Source organism: Lepidochelys kempii, chromosome 2 (genome assembly GCF_965140285.1).
Source record: "Lepidochelys kempii isolate rLepKem1 chromosome 2, rLepKem1.hap1, whole genome shotgun sequence".
Classification (NCBI taxonomy): Eukaryota; Metazoa; Chordata; order Testudines; family Cheloniidae; genus Lepidochelys; species Lepidochelys kempii.
The window spans coordinates 269520687-269541793 of NC_136381.1; the positions used below are offsets into that span (position 1 = coordinate 269520687).

General features: G+C 46.0%; 1 pseudogene; it reads right to left on the reverse strand.

The window, feature by feature from the left end:
- Positions 1–2565: 2565 nt before the first annotated feature.
- LOC140906202 (GTPase IMAP family member 3 pseudogene) lies at positions 2566–7560 on the reverse strand (annotated as a pseudogene).
- Between the last annotated feature and the right edge of the window lie 13547 nt (positions 7561–21107).

Here is a 21107-nt window from a genome sequence, read left to right on the forward strand (position 1 = left end):
TTATTACTGCTTGCTGTGCGCGCCACAATATCTGTGAGAGTAAGGGGAGACGTTTATGGCGGGCAGGAGGTTGAGGCAAATCGCCTGGCTGCTGGTTTCGCACAGCCAGACACCAGGGCAGTTAGAAGAGCACAGGAGGGCGTGGTGCATATCAGAGAAGCTTTGAAAAACAGTTTCATGACTGGAAGGGCTACGGTGTGAAAGTTCTGTTTGTTTCTCCATGATGAAACCCACCGTCCCTTGGTTCACTCTACTTCCCTGTAAGCTAACCACCCTCCCCTCCTCCCTTCGATCACCGCTGTCAGAGGCAATAAAGTCATTGTTGCTTCACATTCATGCATTCTTTATTCATTCATCACACAAATAGGGGAATAACTACCAAGGTACCCCAGGAGCGGTGATGGAGGAGAGAAGCACCAGGAGGGGTGGTGGAGGAGGGAAGGACAAGGCCACACAGCACTATGAAAGTTTAAAACTTTAGAACTTATTGAATGCCAGCCTTCTGTTGCTTGGGCAATCCTCTGGGGTGGAGTGGCCGGGTGGCCGGAGGCCCCCCCACCGCGTTCTTGGGCGTCTGAGTGAGGAGGCTATGGAACTTGGGGAGAAGGGTGGTTGGTTCCACAGGGGCTGTAGCGGCGGTCTGTGCTCCTGCTGCCTTTCCTGCAGGTCAACCATACGCTGGAGCATACTGGTTTGATCCTCCAGCAGCCTCAGCATTGAATCCTGCCTCCTCTCATCACGCTGCCACCACATTTGAGCTTCAGCTCTCTCTTCAGCCCACCACTTACTCTCTTCAGCCTGCCACCTCTCCTCCCGGTCATATTGTGCTTTCCTGCACTCTGACATTGTCTCCCTCCATGTAGTTGTCTGTGCTATGTCAGTGTGGGAGGACACCATGAGCTCAGAGAACATTTCTTCATGAGTGCGTTTTTTTCGCCCTCTAATCTTCACTAGCCTCTGGGAAAGAGAAGATCCTGTGATCATTGAAACACATGCAGCTGGTGGAGAAAAAAAAAGAGGCAGTAGTATTTAAAAAGACACATTTTCTAGAACAATGGGTACACTCTTTCATGGTAAACCTTGCTGTTAACATTACATACATAGCACATGTGCTTTCGTTCCAAGGTCGCATTTTGCCTCCCCCCACCACGTGGCTACCCCCCCTCCCCCTGGCTAACAGCGGGGAACATATCTGTTCAGCCACAGGCAAACAGCCCAGCAGGAACAGGCACCTCTGAATGTCCCCTTGAGAAAAGCACCCTATTTCAATGAAGTGACCATGAATGATATCACTCTCCTGAGGATAACACAGAGAGATAAAGAACGGATGTTGTTTGAATGCCAGCAAACATACACTGCAATGCTTTGTTCTACAATGATTCCCGAGTATGTGCTACTGGCCTGGAGTGGTAAAGTGTCCTACCATGGTGGACGGAATAAGGCTGCCCTCCCCAGAAACCTTTTGCAAAGGCTTTGGGAGTACATCCAGGAGAGCTGCAAATGCCAGTGCAAATTAATCATTAAACATGCTTGCTTTTAAACCATGTATATTATTTTAAAAGGTACACTCACCAGAGGTCCCTTCTCCGCCTGGCGGGTCCGGGAGGCAGCCTTGGGTGGGTCCGGGGGGGCACTGCCTCCAGGTCCAGGGTGAGAAACTATTCCTGGCTGTCGGGAAAACCGGTTTCGCCGCTTGCTTGCTGTGAGCTATCATCTTCCTCATCCCCAAAACCTGCTTCTATGCTGCCTCCATCTCCATTGAAGGAGGCAAACAACATGGCTGGAGTAGTGGTGGCTGAACCCACTAAAATGGCATGCAGCTCATCATAGAAGCGGCATGTTTGGGGCTCTGACCCGGAGAGGCCGTTCGCCTCTCTGTTTTTCTGGTAGGCTTGCCTCAGCTCCTTAAGTTTCACACGGCATTGCTTCTGGTCCCTGTTATGTCCTCTGTCCTTCATGCCCTGGAGATTTTGACAAATGTTTTGGCATTTTGAAAACTGGAATGGAGTTCTGATAGCACAGATTCCTCTCCCCATACAGCGATCAGATCCTGTACCTCCCGTTTGGTCCATGGTGGAGCTCTTTTGTGATTCTGGGAGTCCATCATGGTCACCTCTGCTGATGAGCTCTGCACTCACCTGCAGCTTGCCACGCTGGCCAAATGGGAAATGAAATTCAAAAGTTTGCGGGTCTTTTCCTGTCTACCTGGCCAGTGCATCTGAGTTGAGAGTGCTGTCCAGAGCGGTCACAATGGAGCACTGTGGGATAGCTCCCAGAGGCCAATACCGTCTAATTGCTTCCACAGTACCCCAAATTCGACCCGGCAAGGCTGATTTCAATGCTAATCCCCTTGTCGGGGGTGGAGTAAGGAAATCAATTTTAAGAGCCCTTTAAGTTGGGAAAAAGGGCTTCATCATGTGGGTGGGTGCAGGGTTAAATCGATTTAATGCTGCTAAATTCGACCTCAACTTCTAGTGTAGACCAGGGCTAAGTCACCTGGCCTCCACCTATTGCTTTGTTCTCCAACACGACTGTCTGGCTCTTTCAGAGAATGGGCATTGGTCATCAGTTGCCAGGATACAGAGTGTCAGGAATTACCTGGGACCAGGAAACCATATGGCAGTCACACCAGCCCTCTAGGCGGTCTCTGTAATGATTACACACCCTTGGCCCACCACCTAGAAACTTGAGTAACACATAAGGGAAAGTGAGTTAATTTGCAAACATCTAGCAGATAATAAGGTGACAAGTAATAGCATGGATTTGTCAAGAGCAAATCATGTCAAACCAACCTGATAGCTTTCCTTGACAGGGTAACAAGCCTTGTGGATAGAGGATAAGCTCTAGATATGGTATATCTAGACTTTAGTAAGGCTTTTGATACTGTCTCACATGACATTCTCATTGAAAACTAGGGAAATACAACTTAGATGGAGTTACTATAAGGTGGGTGCATAACTGGTTGGAAAACCATTCCCAGAGAGTAGTTATCAGTGGTTCACAGTCATGCTGGAAGGGCATAACTAGTAGGGTCCTACAGGGATCAATTCTGGATCTGGTTCTGTTCAATATCTTCATCAATGATTCAGATAAAGGCATAGATAATTTGCTTATAAAGTTTGTGGATGATACCAAGCTGGGGGATGTTGTAAATGCTTTGGAGGACAGGATTAAAATTCAAAGTGATCTGGACAAACTGGAGAAATGGTCTGAGGTAAATAGGATGAAATTCAGTAAGAAGAAATACAAAGTCCTCCACTTAGGAAGGAACAATCAGTTGCACACACACAAAATGTGGAATGACTGCCTAGGAAGGAGTATTGCAGAAAGGGATCTGGGGGTCATAGTGGACCACTAGCTAAATATGAGTCAACAGTGTAATACTGTTGCAAAAAAGCAAACATAATCCTGGTATGTATTAGCAGGAGTGTTGTAAGCAAGAAACAAGAAGTAATTCTTCCCTTCTACTCTGTGCTGATTAGGCCTCAACTGGAGTATTGTGTCCAGTTCTGGATGCCCCATTTCAGGAAAGATGTGGCCAAATTAGAGAGAGTCCAGAGAAGAGCAACAAAAATGATTAAAGGTCTAGAAAGGTCTATGTGGGAAGATAGAAAGAATTGGGATTGTTTAGTATGGAAAAGAGAACACTGAGGGGAGGACAAGATAACAATTTTAAATTACATAAAAGGTTGTTACAAGAAGGAGGGAGACAAATTGTTATCCTTAACCTCTGAGGATAGGACAATAAACAATGGGCGTAAATTGCAGCAAGGGAGGTTTAGGTTGGATATTAGAAAAAAAACTTCAGGGTAGTTAAGCATTGGAATAAATTGCCTAGGGAGGTTGTGGAATCTCTATTGATGATTTTTAATAGCAGCTTAGACAAACACCTGTCATGCATGGATGATCTACATAGCACTTAGTCATGTCTTGAATGCACAGGACTAGACTAAAAGACCTCTTGAAGTCCCTTCCAGTCCTTTGATTTTATGATTCTGTGAAACGATGTATGTTCATGAGCAGATTCAAGTTTTTGTTGTGATCTTTTTGGACATTTTGGACTGAACTAAGTAGTTAACTGGTGTTCAGCAGCATTCTCAAAGGAGAAACATGAACTTGTTGACAACTTCCCACAGTGCTTCATGGTACTCCCTCCAAACCCTCACTTGAACCTCAATCTCTTTTGCACATGCAGCCACCAACAAGTCACAAGTTGTACATCTCTCTGATCCATCCACCTCTCCAATAAAACAGACTCAGACTGCTTGAACTAATGTCTCCAGACACCCAAGGCGGCAATGTGTCCTTCCCTCAACAATACCATTCTCTTGTCTCCCCAGCAGCCATGCTGCCAATCATGTCCCTTCCTTCCCACACTTCTACCTCATTCTCTTACGCACCCATTCATCCCCAGCCTATGGCCATGGGTCATCAATCATAGAATCATAGAATCATAGAATATCAGGGTTGGAAGGGACCTCAGGAGGTCATCTAGTCCAACCCCCTGCTCAAAAGCAGGACCCATCCCCAATTAAATCATCCCAGCCAGGGCTTTGTCAAGCCTGACCTTAAAAACTTCTAAGGAAGGAGATTCCAATGAAGTGAGCAACATGGGAGGTCTTCAGACAAGTTTCCCCCTGAATTGGGATGTTATAGTGAAGCTCCTGACAGCAAGTTATACTGCATCCTTCACTCGTCAGCAAAACTGTGGCCCAGTCATTATGCATATTTTAAAATTTATTCAGTACCTGTGACTGTGTAGGGAAGCAGCCATCAGCGTCTGGTCAGCATCTTTTAAAGTCACTGTGCAGTAACAGGACTTCGGTGTGTGTGGAGCGTTATTTCTTACATGCACAAAGCAGGGGTCTTCTGGATCATAACCATGTTGGGCTTCCTATGGAGAACTGTGGGAATGTTGGTGCTACTGTTGGCATTCTTGCTTTGCCTCATCCATCCTTCTACTTGCCCAGACATTTTGCAGGGTGATGAGACAGTCTCCCCTCCTTCTGAGCCAGTTTGCTAGTGTTTACCCTTTAATCCCCTGAGTATATGCATGACTATGAATATACTACATATGGTTTTACACAGTCAAATCAAAGCCATGCTGAAACCCTTGCTGGCACATCAGGCAAACTAGAAGGGTTTGATTCCTGGCATCAGTGAAGAAATACTCCCACCCCCATGACAGCAGAGCATTCTCTGGGAGGGGCTCTGAGCTTTGGAATGTCACCTTCTGCACGCTGGTCCGACACAGCCTGACGCTGCTCACCTTCTGCACACCCTGCAAAGTTCACATTCTAAAAGACGGAAGCAGTTGTAGGGGGCGGCTCTATTGGGAAGAGAGTCTGGTGTGAGGGGAGAGTTTAAATCTACACTGGGCGTGCTGACTCTTCATCGCTATAAATTACGTATTGTTTGAAATGACCAAAATTTGATACAATGAGATTTTAATGGAAATGCCGCCATGTTTATTATATTGCCATCATTTGGTTTTCCGTAAGAAAGTACAGATTTGACACATCTGTATACAATCTCTTGCGTGAAGTTATTGTAAAACAAATCTAAATGACTTCATCTAATCATAATTTGCATGTTTGTCTTTTGCTGTACTCGTGGTAAGAAGCTGAGCTATAGAACATAGGAAGCTGTAGGATTAGAATGAAGAGAAATTCTGTCCATGATTATTAATAAACTACATTTCAACTCCAAGAGGAAAACAGATAGGAAACTGAGTTATCATCATTAACCAAACCAGTAATTATACAATGAAAGAATGCACCTCCATCCTCTCCTACATATAGCATATATCACAAATATCACAGGTCTCCATAGATAAACTGGAATTATACGACAACATACTTTCCTAATTCTGTTTAATACCCAGTGATGCTCAGCTTCTGCTATGTCTTTTTGGTTTGTGATGTGCTGTTTCACTTTTTCTCCAAAGTTTCTGCATTTGTCTTCAAAGTTTCCATTATCATCACTGAGCACCACCTCTGCCTTGAAATATAATTCGCTAGTATAATATGAGTTTCCGTTCTCCCACACCATTCTCTCAGCTATTTCTATCAGCTTACTAACCTGCTCTTTCTGTTCTGCTCCAGTTGCTTTGTTATTGAAAGCACAGTATCGGTCCCCACACTTTTGAATCAGCGTCTGGAGATCTCTGTTATCCGAGTGTCTCACATAGTCACTCAGTGAACCATCCCCTAAATCTTCTTTTCGGGTGAACAAGACGATCATGTACCTCATGGCCTCAACTCCAAAAATCTCCTCTACTCTCCTCACTGCATCCTTGTCTTCTTCAGTGTAACGGCCCAGCTGGGTCACCAGCACCAGAGAGTGCAGGCCTGGGACAGAGAGCACGATACAGCGACTGATCTCTTGGTAAGTGTCTGTGCTACAGATCTTTGGATCAAAAATTGCAGGAGTATCAAGCACTCGAACTGTCTTCCCATTCCAGATCCTACTGCCAGCTTTACAAATCTTAGTTACTGTCTGTGCTCCCAGTATGGATGCAAACACTCTCTCACCAAGGATGGTGTTTCCTGTTGCACTTTTCCCAGCTCCTGTTTTACCTACAAGGACGATTCTCAGTTCTGATTCCCCGTATTGGCTGTGGTAACACGAATCTGTTCAGAACAAAAATAGTAATGTCACTTCAGAGATAACAAAGTTCAGCCATGGGGGAGAGATTGATGTTTTGACATTACAGCAACGACAGGGATTTTTTGGGTGCAATCTTGCCTCCCGCTGCTTTGCTGTGTGGCCTCCCTGTGTCTCAGTACCACCACCCCGTAATGGAGTCGCAGTACTGCTATAGTTAGGGCTGAGAATCACTTATTGTTTAAAGGATGACTTTTCTAAATCCTCTAAAACCTGCTTGGATTGTCTCCACATTTGCTGTGCCTCCTGGAGATCTAGGGCAGGGTCATTGATCTACATTTGGGGTAATTTGAGCCAGGAGTTCCTGACAGAAAGCCCCCCTAAAAATATCATGTGACATCAACACTTTTTGATTCTTCTAAGATTTGTTTTGCCTGCAGCTGGGGCTCCGACTGTGATGCTGATCCTCCCTAAACGGGGATATAACCCATTCAGGATTGATCTCGGCTAGTGCACCCACCCAGGTCTCCTTTGGGGAAGGAATACTGAACCAGCTATTGTGGCTAAAGTGTAGAACTCCAATAGGGGTTGACTCAAACTGATGCTCTCGAGAGAGTGAAATGGGCATGTGCGGCAGCAATGGGGCTCTGTTGCAAGCCAGAAGCTTGCAGGCTCTGTAGTCACTGCAGCTTGATGGCTCCAGGTGACATGCTGTGGTCCTTGAATCTGAACACTTCTGGTTTAAGAAGATATTTTAAAGTGCTCTAAAATCCATGTGCAGACTCCAATTTTAGGGCATGTTTTTGCAGCAAAATTAAGTTGACCTAACTTACGTTGGCATAAGCGGCTACAGTAATTAGATCTCTTGTGCGTGTCTATACTTAGCCCCTTGTGTTGGCGATGTACGTCCTCACTAAGAGCGCTTGCACCAAGTGAACTGTCAGTGAGGGGCATTGTGGGACGGATTCCGAAAGCCAACAACAGTCAATGTGAGCAAAGCAGCTTCTACACTGATACTGCATCAACCTAACTACGTCGATTTTAACTCTACGCTGCTCATGGAGGTGGAGTTATTAAATCAGTGTAGTGGGAGAGTTTCTATCAGTGAGAGTGAAATGTTAGTGTAGACACTTACAGAATTAGTCGACGTAAGATGCCTTGCATCAACCTAACTCTAATGTAGACCAGGGCTTACTTTGGAAGTTTTGTAAAGGAAAACAGCATTGATTTACTAGAGGGAAGATAAAAGATTCTGGAGACCAGTTAGGCTCATACAATCATGACTCATGCTCCTCACCTGATTCTGAAAGGGCCAGGGTTCTGTGGCTGGAAGGAGCTGACGCAGGCCAGAACAATGGAGGAGAGAGACAATTTTCAAAAGAGGATATACAAATGCCCACAACTATGCATAGCCACCCATTAGCATTTCATTATCATAAGGAAATAGTCATATGTTAGTGATGTCTTCATGATCAGGGAACTGCTTGGAACCCAAAGAGAGTTGTTTCCAGAGATGTGTTCAGTGTCCTACAACACACACACATATATACACAAAGACACAGCTTGATGCACCAGGTGCTGGAAGTGCTGTGTAACAACCTCAGGGTAAGGATGGGTCTGAACTAGTGGGGTGGAAAGAAAGGGGAGAAAATTCAGTTTGTTTTTTAATTTTAAATTTTTGAAACATTCCAACCAGGTCTTGTCTGGCCAGCACAAGAGCAGAAGGAACAAGAAGAGAAGGGGAACCTCTCGGAGGATGATATTCCTGTATGAGACTTATAGGCTTTAAGACCTGAAGGGACCATCACAATCATTTAGTCTGACTTCCTGCACATTGCAGGCAACAGACCTCATCATCCACTCTCCAGTTTAAACCTACAAGTGATGCAGGTCCCATGCTGCAGAGGAAGGCTAAAAACCCACCAGGGTCTCTGCCAATCTGACCTGGGGGAACATTCCTTCCTGACCCCAAATATGGCGATCAGTTGGCCCCTGAACATGTCAGCAAGACCCACTGGCCGGACAACTGGAAAAGAATTCACTGTAGTAACTCAGAGCTTTCCCCATCTAGTACCCCATCTCCGGCCATTGGGGATCATAGAATCATAGAATATCAGGGTTGGAAGGGACCCCAGAAGGTCATCTAGTCCAACCCCCTGCTCGAAGCAGGACCAATTCCCAGTTAAATCATCATTGTTCATTTTGGTCAGGTACCAGCGAGGTTATCCTAGCTTCTTAACCCTTTACAGGTGAAAGGGTATTTCCTCTGGCCAGGAGGAATTTTAAAGGGGTTTACCCTTCCCTTTAATATTATGACATGCCCCCCAAATCACAGATAGGGTGAAACGCTGGCTGGGATTTCTTCCTGGAGCTCTAGGAGAAAACAGAGTTAATCAGACACATGCACTTCTAAATATACTACCAAGAATATAAAGACTAACAATCTTTTCCACATCTCAAGGACAATTTTAACCAGTTGATTCTGGGAAACTTTCACGGGAGAGTGCATCAGCCATTTTGTTAGAAGCTCCTGAGATGTGTTGGAGACCTAAACTCCACCGAATAAATTTTTTGTTAATTCCCATGGCGGTATGAAGCCACTGTAGCGCAGCATGGTCTGTTTGCAGGTGGAAATGCCACTTTCCCTCTCAGACAGTTTTTTGCTGAGAAACACTACAGGGTGGAATTCTTGATCTGGTCTTTTCTGCATTAAAACTGCTCCCACACCACGCTCGGATGCATCTGTGGTTACTAGGAATGGTTTGTCAAAGTCTGGGGCCCTTAGTACAGGGTCAGACATGAGTGTCGCTTTAAGCTGGTAAACGCCTTCTGACACTCTTCGGTCCACTGAACGGCATTTGGTTGTTTCTTTTTGGTTAGGTCTGTCAGTGGGGCGGCAATCTGGCTGTATTGTGGTACAAATCGTCTGTAATAACCAGCCAAACCAAAGAAGGATTGAACCTGTTTCTTTGACTTTGGGACAGGCCATTTTTGGATAGCATCCACTTTGGCCTGTAGGGGGTTGATAGTTCCTTGACCCACCTGGTCTCCAAGGTAAGTCACTCTGTTTAGGCCTATTTGACACTTCATAGCCTTAACAGTTAGTTCTGCCTCCCTTATGCGCCCAAAGACTTTTTGTAGATGTTCCAGGTGTTCTGCCCAGGAATCCGAAAATATGGCCACATCGTCAAGGTGGGCGACTGCATATTCTCCTAATCCCACTAGGAGACCATCTACAAGTCTTTGGAAGGTGGCGGGTGCATTTCGCAGCCCAAAAGGGAGTACATTAAATTCATACAGCCCGACATGGGTGGTGAAGACTGACCTTTCCTTGGCGGATTCATCTAGCGGTACCTGCCAGTACCCCTTGGTTAAATCCAAGGTAGAGATGAACTGGGCCTGTCCCAGTTTCTCTAATAGTTCATCTGTGCGTGGCATTGGATAGTTGTCTGGGTGAATTACGGCATTTAGCTTACGGTAGTCCACGCAAAAACGTATTTCCCTATCTGGTTTGGGAACTAGAACCACTGGAGATGCCCATGCACTTCCAGAGGGGTGGATTACACCCACCTGTAACATATCCTGGATCTCCCGTTCTACAGCAGTTTTAGCTTGAGGAGACACCTGGTAAAGTTGGACTTTAATTGTGTGAACATTACCTGTGTCAATGGAGTGGTATGCCCGTTCAGTCAGTCCTGGGGTGGCTGAGAATGTCAGCGTGTAGCTAGTGCACAGCTCCTGGATCTGCTGTCGCTGTATACGCCCAAGGGTCATGGAGAGGTTCACCTCTTCCACACCACCAGCACTTTTCCTTTCGTAGTAGACACCTTCAGGCCACTCAGCGTCATCTCCTCCCTGGGCTGTAAACTGACAAATCTTTAATTCTCAGGAATAAAAGGGCTTTAGAGAATTAATATGGTACATCTTAGGCTTTCGGTTGGCTTTTTGCTCTTTTTGAGCATCCTGTAAGTTTTCTTTATCAAGGGCTAAAGAGGTTCAGAGGGTGTTTTGTACCTCATGGCCATATACAAGTTCAAATGGGGAAAACCCTAAACTGGGGTGTGGTACAGGTCTGTAGGCAAAGAGCAACTGCTGCAACACTAGGTCCCAATCATTGGAGTGCTCATTTACGAATTTACGTATCATGGCCCCCAAAGTCCCATTAAACTTCTCCACCATGCCATTTGTTTGATGGTGGTAAGGAGTGGCAACCAAGTGATTTACCCCATGAGCTTTCCAAAGGCTTTCCATAGTTTCTGCCAGGAAATTAGTTCCTGCATCTGTGAGGATGTCAGAGGGCCAACTTACCCTGGCAAAAATGTCTGCTAGAGCCTGGCACACACTTTTAGCCCTGGGGTTGCTTAGAGCTACTGCTTCCGGCCATCGGGTGGCAAAATCCATGAAAGTCAGTATGCACTGCTTCCTTCTGGGTGTCTTTTTCGGAAAAGGACCCAGAATATCCACAGCTACTCGCTGAAATGGAACTTCAATGATGGGGAGTGGCTGGAGAGGGGCTTTGACCTGGTCTTGGGGTTTTCCCACTCTTTGCCACACCTCACAAGACCGGACATAGGTAGAAACATCCTTGCCCATTCCCTCCCAGTGGAAAGACCTCCCCAAATGGGCCTTGGTCCTGTTCACCCCAGCATGGCCACTAGTATGATCGTGGGCTAAGCTCAAGAGCTTGACCCGGTACTTAGTTGGAACTACCAACTGTCTCTGAGGATGCCAGTCTTCCTGGTGTCCACCAGAAAGAGTTTCCTTGTATAGAAGTCCTCTTTCTACAACAAACTTGGATCAATTAGAAGAGCTGAGAGGTGGTGGGTTGCTCCATGCTGCCGTCCAAGCTCTCTGGAGACTTTCATCTGCTTCCTGTTCGGTCTGGAACTGTTCCCTTGATGCTGGAGACATCAGTTCCTCATTGGATCGTGGACCTATGCTTGGTCCCTCTGGAAGCGATGTAGGGGATGGGGCTGTTTCCGTTGACTGTGAACCGCTCTCCGCTGGGGCACTATGTTGGTGTTCAGGCTCCGGCTGAGCCTCTTGTGTAGGGTTATAGGCTGCTGCCGGTTCAGGTTCGGTGGGGCCCTCTGGTGTTGGTGTTGCAAGTACTGGATTCAGTGCTGGCAATGGGTCTGGTGCTGGTTGTTCCGCTGGTTCTGGTTCTGGGACTGGCTCTGTCTGGGTGTCTGAGACTGGATCCACTACTGCTGTTGCAGACATTGGCCTGGGGTCCAGATCCATCACCTCTGACCGGATCCTGGTAGAAGTTTCCAGAACAGAGCTAGGCATGACGGCCTGTTTAGCCTGGCTGCTGGTGACCATTCCCACCCTCTTGGTTCGCATCACATGATTGGCCAAGTGTTCCCCCAACAGCATGGGGATGGGATAATCATCAGCCAAATCGCCGCCCCACTGAGAGATCTAACCAAAAAGAAACAGCCAAATACCGTTCAGTGGACTGAAGAGTGTCAGCAGTCCTTTAACCAGCTTAAAGCAACACTGATGTCTGACCCTGTACTAAGGCCCCAGACTTTGGCAAACCGTTCCTAATAACCACAGATGCATCCAAGTGTGGTGTGGGAGCAGTTTTAATGCAGGAAAGACCGGACCAAGAATTCCACCCTGTAGTGTTTCTCAGCAAGAAGTTGTCTGAGAGGGAAAGCAACTGGTCAGTCAGTGAAAAAGAATGTTACGCCTTTGTCTACGCTCTGGAAAAGTTATGCCCATATGTTTGGGGACGGCGTTTCCACCTGCAAACCGACCATGCTGTGCTACAGTGGCTTCACACCGCCATGGGAAATAACAAAAAACTTATTCGGTGGAGTTGAGCTCTCCAAGATTTTGATTTCGACATCCAACACATCTCAGAAGCTTCTAACGAAGTGGCTGATGCACTCTCCCGTGAAAGTTTCCCAGAATCCACTGGTTAAAATCGTCCTTGAGATGTGGAAAATATTGTTAGTCTTTATGTACTTAGTAGTATATTTAGTGGTGCATGTGTCTTATTAATTCTGTTTTCCTAGAGCTCCAGGAAGAAATCCCAGCCAGCGTTTCACCCTATATGTGATTTTGGGGGGCATGTCATAAATATAAAGGGAAGGGTAAACCCCTTTAAAATTCCTCCTGGCCAGAGGAAAAATCCTTGCACCTGTAAAGGGTTAAGAAGCTAGGATAACCTTGCTGGCACCTGACCAAAATGACCAATGAGGAGACAAGATACTTTCAAAAGCTGGGAGGAGGGAGAACATCAAAGGGATCTGTGTCTGACTGTGTGATGCTTTTTGTGGAGAAAAGGAATGGAGTCTTAGAACTTAGTAATTAATCTAGCTTTATAGGCATTAGATTATGATTTCTTTAAATGGCTGAGAAAATAAGTTGTGCTGAATAGAATGCATATTTCTGTCTGTGTGTCTTTTTGTAATCTAAGGTTTTGCCTAGAGGGATTCTCTATGTTTTTAATCTAATTACCCTGTAAGGTATTTACCATCCTGATTTTACAGAGGTGATTCCTTTACTTCTATTAAAAGTCTTCTTGTAAGAAAACTGAATGCTTTTTCATTGTTCTAAGATCCAAGGGTTTGGGTCTGTGGTCACCTGTGCAAATTGGTGAGGATTTTTACCAAACCTTCCCCAGGAAGTGGGGTGCAAGGGTTGGGAGGATTTTGGGGGGAAAGACGTTTCCAAACTATGCTTTCCCAGTAATCCAGATAAACGTTTGGTTTTGGCAGTGGAAGTCCAAGGGCAAAGGATAAAAATAGTTTGTATCTTGGGGAAGTTTTAACCTAAGCTGGTAAAAGTAAGCTTAGGAGGTTTTTCATGGAGGTCCCCACATCTGTACCCTAGAGTTCAGAGTGGGGAAGGAACCTTGACAGGCCGCATGTGGCTCATTAGGGTAAGCCACTGGCTGGCCACAGGAGTTTGTTGATATTGAGCGTCCACAGGCACGGTCAACTGCAGCTCCTACTAGCCATGGTTCACCGATCCCGGTGAATAGGAGTTGTGGGAACCGGCGACCAACACGTCCCTGTGGCTTGTGCCACTTCCCACAACCCAGCTGCCACTTCCTGCAGCTCCCATTGGCTGGAAAGAGTGAACCGTGGCCAATGGGAGCTGCGGGCAGCCATGCCTGCTGACGCTCAACATCAGCAAACTCCCACGGCCAGTCAGCGGCTTACCATGATGAACCGCAGGTGGCCCACTGGCCGCACAATAAATACTACAGATCTAGATGATCCCCAAGAGGTGTTTGGCTAACCTGCTCTTAAAAATCGCCAATGATGAGGATTCCACAACCTCCCTAGGCAATTTATTCCAGTGGTTAACCACCTTGACAGTTAGAAAGTTTTTCCTAATATCCAACCTAAATCTCCCTTGCTGCAATTTAAGCCCATTACTTCTTGTCCTGTCATCAGAGGTTAAGGAGAATATTTTTCTCCCTTGTCCTTGTAACAACCTTTTATGGACTTTTCTCCCTCATCCTTGTAACAACCTTTTATGGACTTTTTCACGAGGAGGGTGGTGAAGCACTAGAATGGGTTACATAGGGAGGTGGTGGAATCTCCTTCCTTAGAGGTTTTTAAGGTCAGGCTTGACAGAGCCCTGGCTGGGATAATTTAGTTGGTGTTGGTCCTGATTTGAGTAAGGGATTGGACTAGATGACCTCCTGAGGTCTCTTCCAGCCCTAATATTCTATGATTCTATGATTGTATGTTCAATGGTTGGGTTATCGGTCTGGCTACACACGCAGGCAGAGGAGACAGGAACAGCTTTGGCCCTGGCAATGTGTCCCTTCCTAACCCTACTGATTTATTATGACTCCCTCTCACAAATTCCCTCTCAATCTCCCCTGTTTGTGGTTCCCTGTTCGTTAGCTCCCCCTGGTTGTTTAGCCTCTGGCTTTTAAGGCCTTCTCTCCTAGGTCAGCCCCACGCCTTCATTAATCACACTGGGGGAGGGTGAGCACACGGCTGATTGCGGCTTATCAAAGATGATTAAGGATGATCAATGTAACAAAGGCTCAAACAGTCCCCAGACATACAATCCCAACTGATCCAGTAACTTACTGACCTGTAGTTGCCCGGGTCACCTCTGAATGACCGCTAGGTGAAATCCTAGCGGATCTTAAGCATAAAAAAGAAGCTTACAAGAAGTGGAAGGTTGGGCATATGACCAGGGAAGAGTATAAAAATATTGCTCGGGCATGTAGGAATGAAATTAGGAGGGCCAAATCGCACCTGGAGCTGCAGCTAGCGAGAGATGTTAAGAGTAACAAGAAGGGTTTCTTCAGGTATGTTGGCAACAAGAAGAAAGCCAAGGAAAGTGTAGGCCCCTTAATGAATGAGGGAGGCAACCTAGTGACAGAGGATGTGGAAAAAGCTAATGTACTCAATGCTTTTTTTGCCTCTGTCTTCACGAACAAGGTCAGCTCCCAGACTGCTGCGCTGGGCATCACAACATGGGGAATAGATGGCCAGCCCTCTGTGGAGAAAGAAGTGGTTAGGGACTATTTAGAAAAGCTGGACGTGCACAAGTCCATGGGGCCGGACGAGTTGCATCCGAGAGTGCTAAAGGAACTGGCGGCTGTGATTGCAGAGCCATTGGCCATTATCTTTGAAAACTCGTGGCGAACCGGGGAAGTCCCGGATGACTGGAAAAAGGCTAATGTAGTGCCCATCTTTAAAAAAGGCAAGAAGGAGGATCCTGGGAACTACAGGCCAGTGAGCCTCACTTCAGTCCCCGGAAAAATCATGGAGCAGGTCCTCAAAGAATCAATCCTGAAGCACTTGCATGAGAGGAAAGTGATCAGGAACAATCAGCATGGATTCACCAAGGGAAGGTCATGCCTGACTAATCTAATCACCTTCTATGATGAGATTACTGGTTCTGTGGATGAAGGGAAAGCAGTGGATGTATTGTATCTTGACTTTAGCAAAGCTTTTGACACGGTCTCCCACAGTATTCTTGTCAGCAAGTTAAAGAAGTATGGGCTGGATGAATGCACTATAAGGTGGGTAGAAAGCTGGCTAGATTGTCGGGCTCAACGGGTAGTGATCAATGGCACCATGTCTAGTTGGCAGCCGGTGTCAAGTGGAGTGCCCCAGGGGTCGGTCCTGGGGCCGGTTTTGTTCAATATCTTCATAAATGATCTGGAGGATGGTGTGGATTGCACTCTCAGCAAATTTGCGGATGATACTAAACTGGGAGGAGTGGTAGATACGCTGGAGGGCCGGGATAGGATACAGAGGGACCTAGACAAATTGTAGGATTGGGCCAAAAGAAATCTGATGAGGTTCAATAAGGATAAGTGCAGGGTCCTGCACTTAGGACGGAAGAACCCAATGCACAGCTACAGACTAGGGACCGAATGGCTGGGCAGCAGTTCTGCGGAAAAGGACCTAGGGGTGACAGTGGACAAGAAGCTGGATATGAGTCAGCAGTGTGCCCTTGTTGCCAAGAAGGCCAATGGCATTTTGGGATGCATAAGTAGGGGCATAGCGAGCAGATCGAGGGACGTGATCGTCCCCCTCTATTCAACATTGGTGAGGCCTCATCTGGAGTACTGTGTCCAGTTTTGGGCCCCACACTACAAGAAGGATGTGGATAAATTGGAGAGTCCAGCGAAGAGCAACAAAAATTATTAGGACTCCGGAACACATGACTTATGAGGAGAGGCTGAGGGAACTGGGATTGTTTAGTCTGCAGAAGAGAAGAATGAGGGGGGATTTGATAGCTGCTTTCAACTACCTGAGAGGTGAGAGGTGGTTCCAGAGAGGATGGTTCTAGACTATTCTCAGTGGTGGAAGAGGACAGGACAAGGGGTAATGGTCTCAAGTTGCAGTGGGGGAGGTTTAGGTTGGATATTAGGCAAAACTTTTTCACTAGGAGGGTGGTGAAACACTGGAATGCGTTACCTAGGGAGGTGGTGGAATCTCCTTCCTTAGAAGTTTTTAAGATCAGACTTGACAAAGCCCTGGCTGGGATGATTTAATTGGGGATGGGTCCTGCTTTTGAGCAGGGGGTTGGACTAGATGACCTCCTGAGGTCCCTTCCAACCCTGATATTCTATGATTCTATGATTCCTAGCGGGATTAGGAGAATATGCAGTCGCCTACCTTGACGATGTGGCCATATTATTGGATTCCTGGGCAGAACACCTGGAACATCTACAAAAAGTCCTTGAGTGCATAAGGGAGGCAGAACTAACTGTTAAGGCTATGAAGTGTCAAATAGGCCTAAACTGAGTGACTTACCTTGGATACCAGGTGGGTCAAGGAACTATCAGCCCCCTACAGGTCAAAGTGGATGCTATCGAAAAGTGGCCTGTCCCAAAGTCAAAGAAACAGGTTCAATCCTTCTTAGGCTTGGCCGGTTTTGTACTGCAATGCAGCCAAATTGCCGCCACACTGACAGACCTAACCAAAATGAAACAGCCAAATGCCGTTCAGTGGACCGAAAAGTGTCAGAAGGCCTTTAACCAGCTTAAAGCGACACTCATGTCTGACCCTGTACTAAGGGCCCGAGACTTTGACAAACCATTCCTAGTAACCACAGGTGCGTCCGAGCATGGTATGGGAGCAGTTTTAATGCAGAAAAGACCTGATCAAGAATTCCACCCTGTAGTGTTTCTCAGCAAAAAACTGTCTGAGAGGGAAAGCAACTGGTCAGTCGGTGAAAAAGAATGTTACGCCATTGTCTACGCTCTGGAAAAGCTACATCCATATGTTTGGGGACGGCGTTTCCACCTGCAAAACGACCATGCTGCACTGAAGTGGCTTCACACCGTCAAAGAAAATAACAAAAAACTTCTTTGGTGGAGTTTAGCTCTCTAAGATTTTGATTTCGACATCCAACACATCTCAGGAGCTTCTAACAAAGTGGCTGATGCACTCTCCCGTGAAAGTTTCCCAGAATCAACTGGTTAAAATAGTCCTTGAGATGTGGAAAAGATTCTTAGTCTTTATGTACTTGGTAGTATATTTAGAGATGCATGTGTCTTATTAACTCTGTTTTTCCTAGAGCTCCAGGAAGAAATCCCAGCCAGCGTTTCACCCTAGCTGAGATTTGGGGAGCGTGTCATAAATATAAAGGGAAGGGTAAACCCCTTTAAAATCCCTCCTGGCCAGAGGAAAAATCCTTTCACCTGTAACTCCCATAGAAAAGTAGCTGGAGACCCGGAGTTCAGTCTCTAAGGATTTTCAGCAAGGATTGCATGGGATCAGTCTCCCCACATTTTTGTCCCAAAAGGAACTAAAGAAATGAATTAAACAACTTTATAAAATCGTAAGATAAAGAAACAAATAATAATCTATTTTTACAGCATAACATGGCTATTCTATAATCCACAGACATTATTTTATACTTATAAAACGATGGGGTCTAAATGATCTGTTCCCACGCAAGAAAGAGATCTTGGAGTCATTGTGCATATTTCTCTGAAAACATCCACTTAATGTGGAGTGGCAGTCAAAAAAGCGAACAGAATGTTGGGAATCTTTAAGAAAGGGATAGATAATAAGACAGGAAATATCGTATCGTCTCTATATAAATCCATGGTACGCCCACATCTGGAATACTGAGTGCAGATGTGGTTGCCCCACCTCAAAAAAATGATATACTGGAAATAGAAAAGGTTCAGAAAAGGGCAAGAAAAATGATTAGGGGTATGGAACAGCTTCCATATGAGGAGAGCTTAATAAGACTGGGACTTTTCAGCTTGGAAAAGAGACGACTAAGGGAGGATATGACAGAGGTCTACAAAAATCATGACTGGTGTGGAGAAAGTAAACAAGGAAGTGTTATTTAGTTCTTCTCATAACACAAGAACTAGGGGGTCACCAAATGAAACGAACAGGCAGAAGTTTTAAAGCAAACAAAAGGAAGTATTCCTTCAAAGAACACACAGTCGACCTGCGGAACTCCTTGCCAGAGGATGTTGTGAAGGCCAAGGCTATAACAGGGTTAAAAAAGAACTAGATAAATTCATGGAGGTAGGTCCATCAATAGGTATTAGCAGGGATGGGCAGGAATGGTGTCCGTAGTCTCTGTTTGCCAGAAATTAGGAATGAGCGACAGGGGATGGTTTGTTTGAAGATTATCTGTTCTGTTCATTCCCTCTGGGGCACCTAGCACTGGCCACTGTTGGAAGACAGGATACTGGGCTAGATGGACCTTTAGTCTGACCCAGTATGGCTGTTCTTATCTTCACAGTTGTACATAAACATAAATAAAGAAAACAATTCAAAATCTGAACAGTTCAGGCTCCACAGAAACACAGTGAGAAGAAATAGAGCATTCCCAAAAGCTTAGGTTGAATTCACCTAAGTCTCAGTTACAGTCTTTGACCACTAAATCCATACAGTTTGCTGTGTCTAAAACAACATCTTCCTTCCACTTGCTTGTAGGAATCTTGAGTTGGAATCCATGAAGACTCTTCCTCTGCTGAAATCACTTGAAGCCTGTCAGCTAACTGATTAACCGGTCACTCAGTTAAGTGTATAGATAACCAAAAAAACCCTGCTGCAAAATGCTTCAGAGTTTGGGACAACAGCCTGCTTTCTACTCCTGGGCTCACCTTGCCCCGACTCACACAGGGCACGCGGTCTTTATAAAGCAGCTGTCCTGACTGCTCGCCCTCATGGAGTTTGACCCCAGCAATAGGGAACCTATTGGATAGGGTTGCCAACTTGATCAGACCGGACGGACCAGACACTATTGCCACAAATGGTGTCCAGTCTGGCCGACTTGGCAACCCTACTATTGGAGCAGACCCAAAACTACCACACCCAATTCCAGAAGCCGCTTGATGTGGAGTGCTAAATCTTCCTAGCAACAATGACCCAGTCACAACTCACTCCTACCTCCCCCAATGGGTTTCTTAAAAAGATATCTCCCTATTTAGGCACATGCGTTACACAAGGATCAAATCCAGGGTGCTGACCTCTAAAAAAAAGAGACTTTATGTTTTCACCTGCTTTCAATTAATCATTTACCCTCATTATGCAGCTGCCATATTATTAGGTATGAATTTGCTCAGGGCTCAGCAGAGATCCCACACTAGGAGAGCTGAGATTTCCAGCTAATTGCGGTGGCGGCTGGGGACAGCTCCATCCCGTTAGCTGTTTGGATATTCACTGCCTCTATTTCACCAGGCTCAAAGCCACCATCCCTCTCCAGTGGGATGTGAAGCTGCCTAGGGGTACCCAGGGTTGGGAGACACCTCACCACCACCTGCCCTTTGTGTGCAACTGCCTTGTCTGGGCCTGCTGTGGATCAGCTCCCTCAAACCAAGCACTGCCCTCCAGGCCCCTGCAGGCCTTGCTCTCTCTGAACAGGTAGCAAGTGGCACACAGCAACCCCTGAGTCCTTGGGGCATTCCCCGCAGTGTCCATCCCCTGCTTCACCGGACACTCATAAAATTACCAGGCCTGCTGGTCCCCAGGGACCAGAATTCACCAGCGTATCAATTACACCTTAGAACACAGCTCTGCTTAAAGGACTGCACTGAGATATGTTTATAGTGAAAACAAGAATAGGTTTACTATCAGAGAACAGAGATTCAAGTGATAGCGAATAAGAATACTGGAAACAAACAGTTACATATAAAACAAAATCATAACACGCTTTCTAGAGACTAAACTTAACTAACAGAGCTCCTGTCTAAAGAAGCTTCTCTCACTCCAAGTTCTCCCCAGTGATTTCAACCAAGCCTGGTTGAGACTCCTTTTTCCATGAAGCAAAAGTGCTGTCCTTTTACTTCCTCAGTGAAGGGTACCTGGGCCTCCGCTTTGTCCCATCAAATATTCTCCAGAAAACTGCTGAAGTGCACCCAGAGATACAGCTCTGTTCTCACGCTGTGTTTGTATTCCTGTTAGTTACTTTCTGACAGTTTCTTACAGTCCTTCATTTGCATTCAGTCCAGGCTGGTGACGGGGGACCCATTGTGAATGAGGCAATACTCAATTCACATGTAAACAGATAGATGAATGAACATCTCCCATCTGACAGAAAACCAATTAGTCGCCTTTGCCGGTGACTAATACCTTGATACAGCTGTTAAGAACATGTTTTCAGTCTCTATGCACATAACTCCTTAGATAGAACCTGACCATACATTTCACAGAGATATTAATAACCAGTGTGACACTGGCTTTCATTTGTCATTCACATGACATTTTTTGGTGAACCAGAATCAGGAGATTCCTGTAACCCCTCAGCACCCTTTGTCAGTTGGCATTAAGAGGTTCTTAGGGGATATGATAACTCACTGTGAGGGAAAGGAGAACTGTCTCCATGATCATTAGCCTATATATGTCACCCCATGCCCTAAGGAGGATTGAGCCTAGGACCTCAACACATGAGCCTTTACTGTGTAAGCCAAGTCTCAGCTCTGTGAGCTAAAGCTGAAGCAGGCTTATCAACCTCTGTGTCCCAGCCACCACTAGCAGGATACAGAGCACCACACTGAGCGGTTATGTAGGTTTCACTCCCGGCAGAGAGTT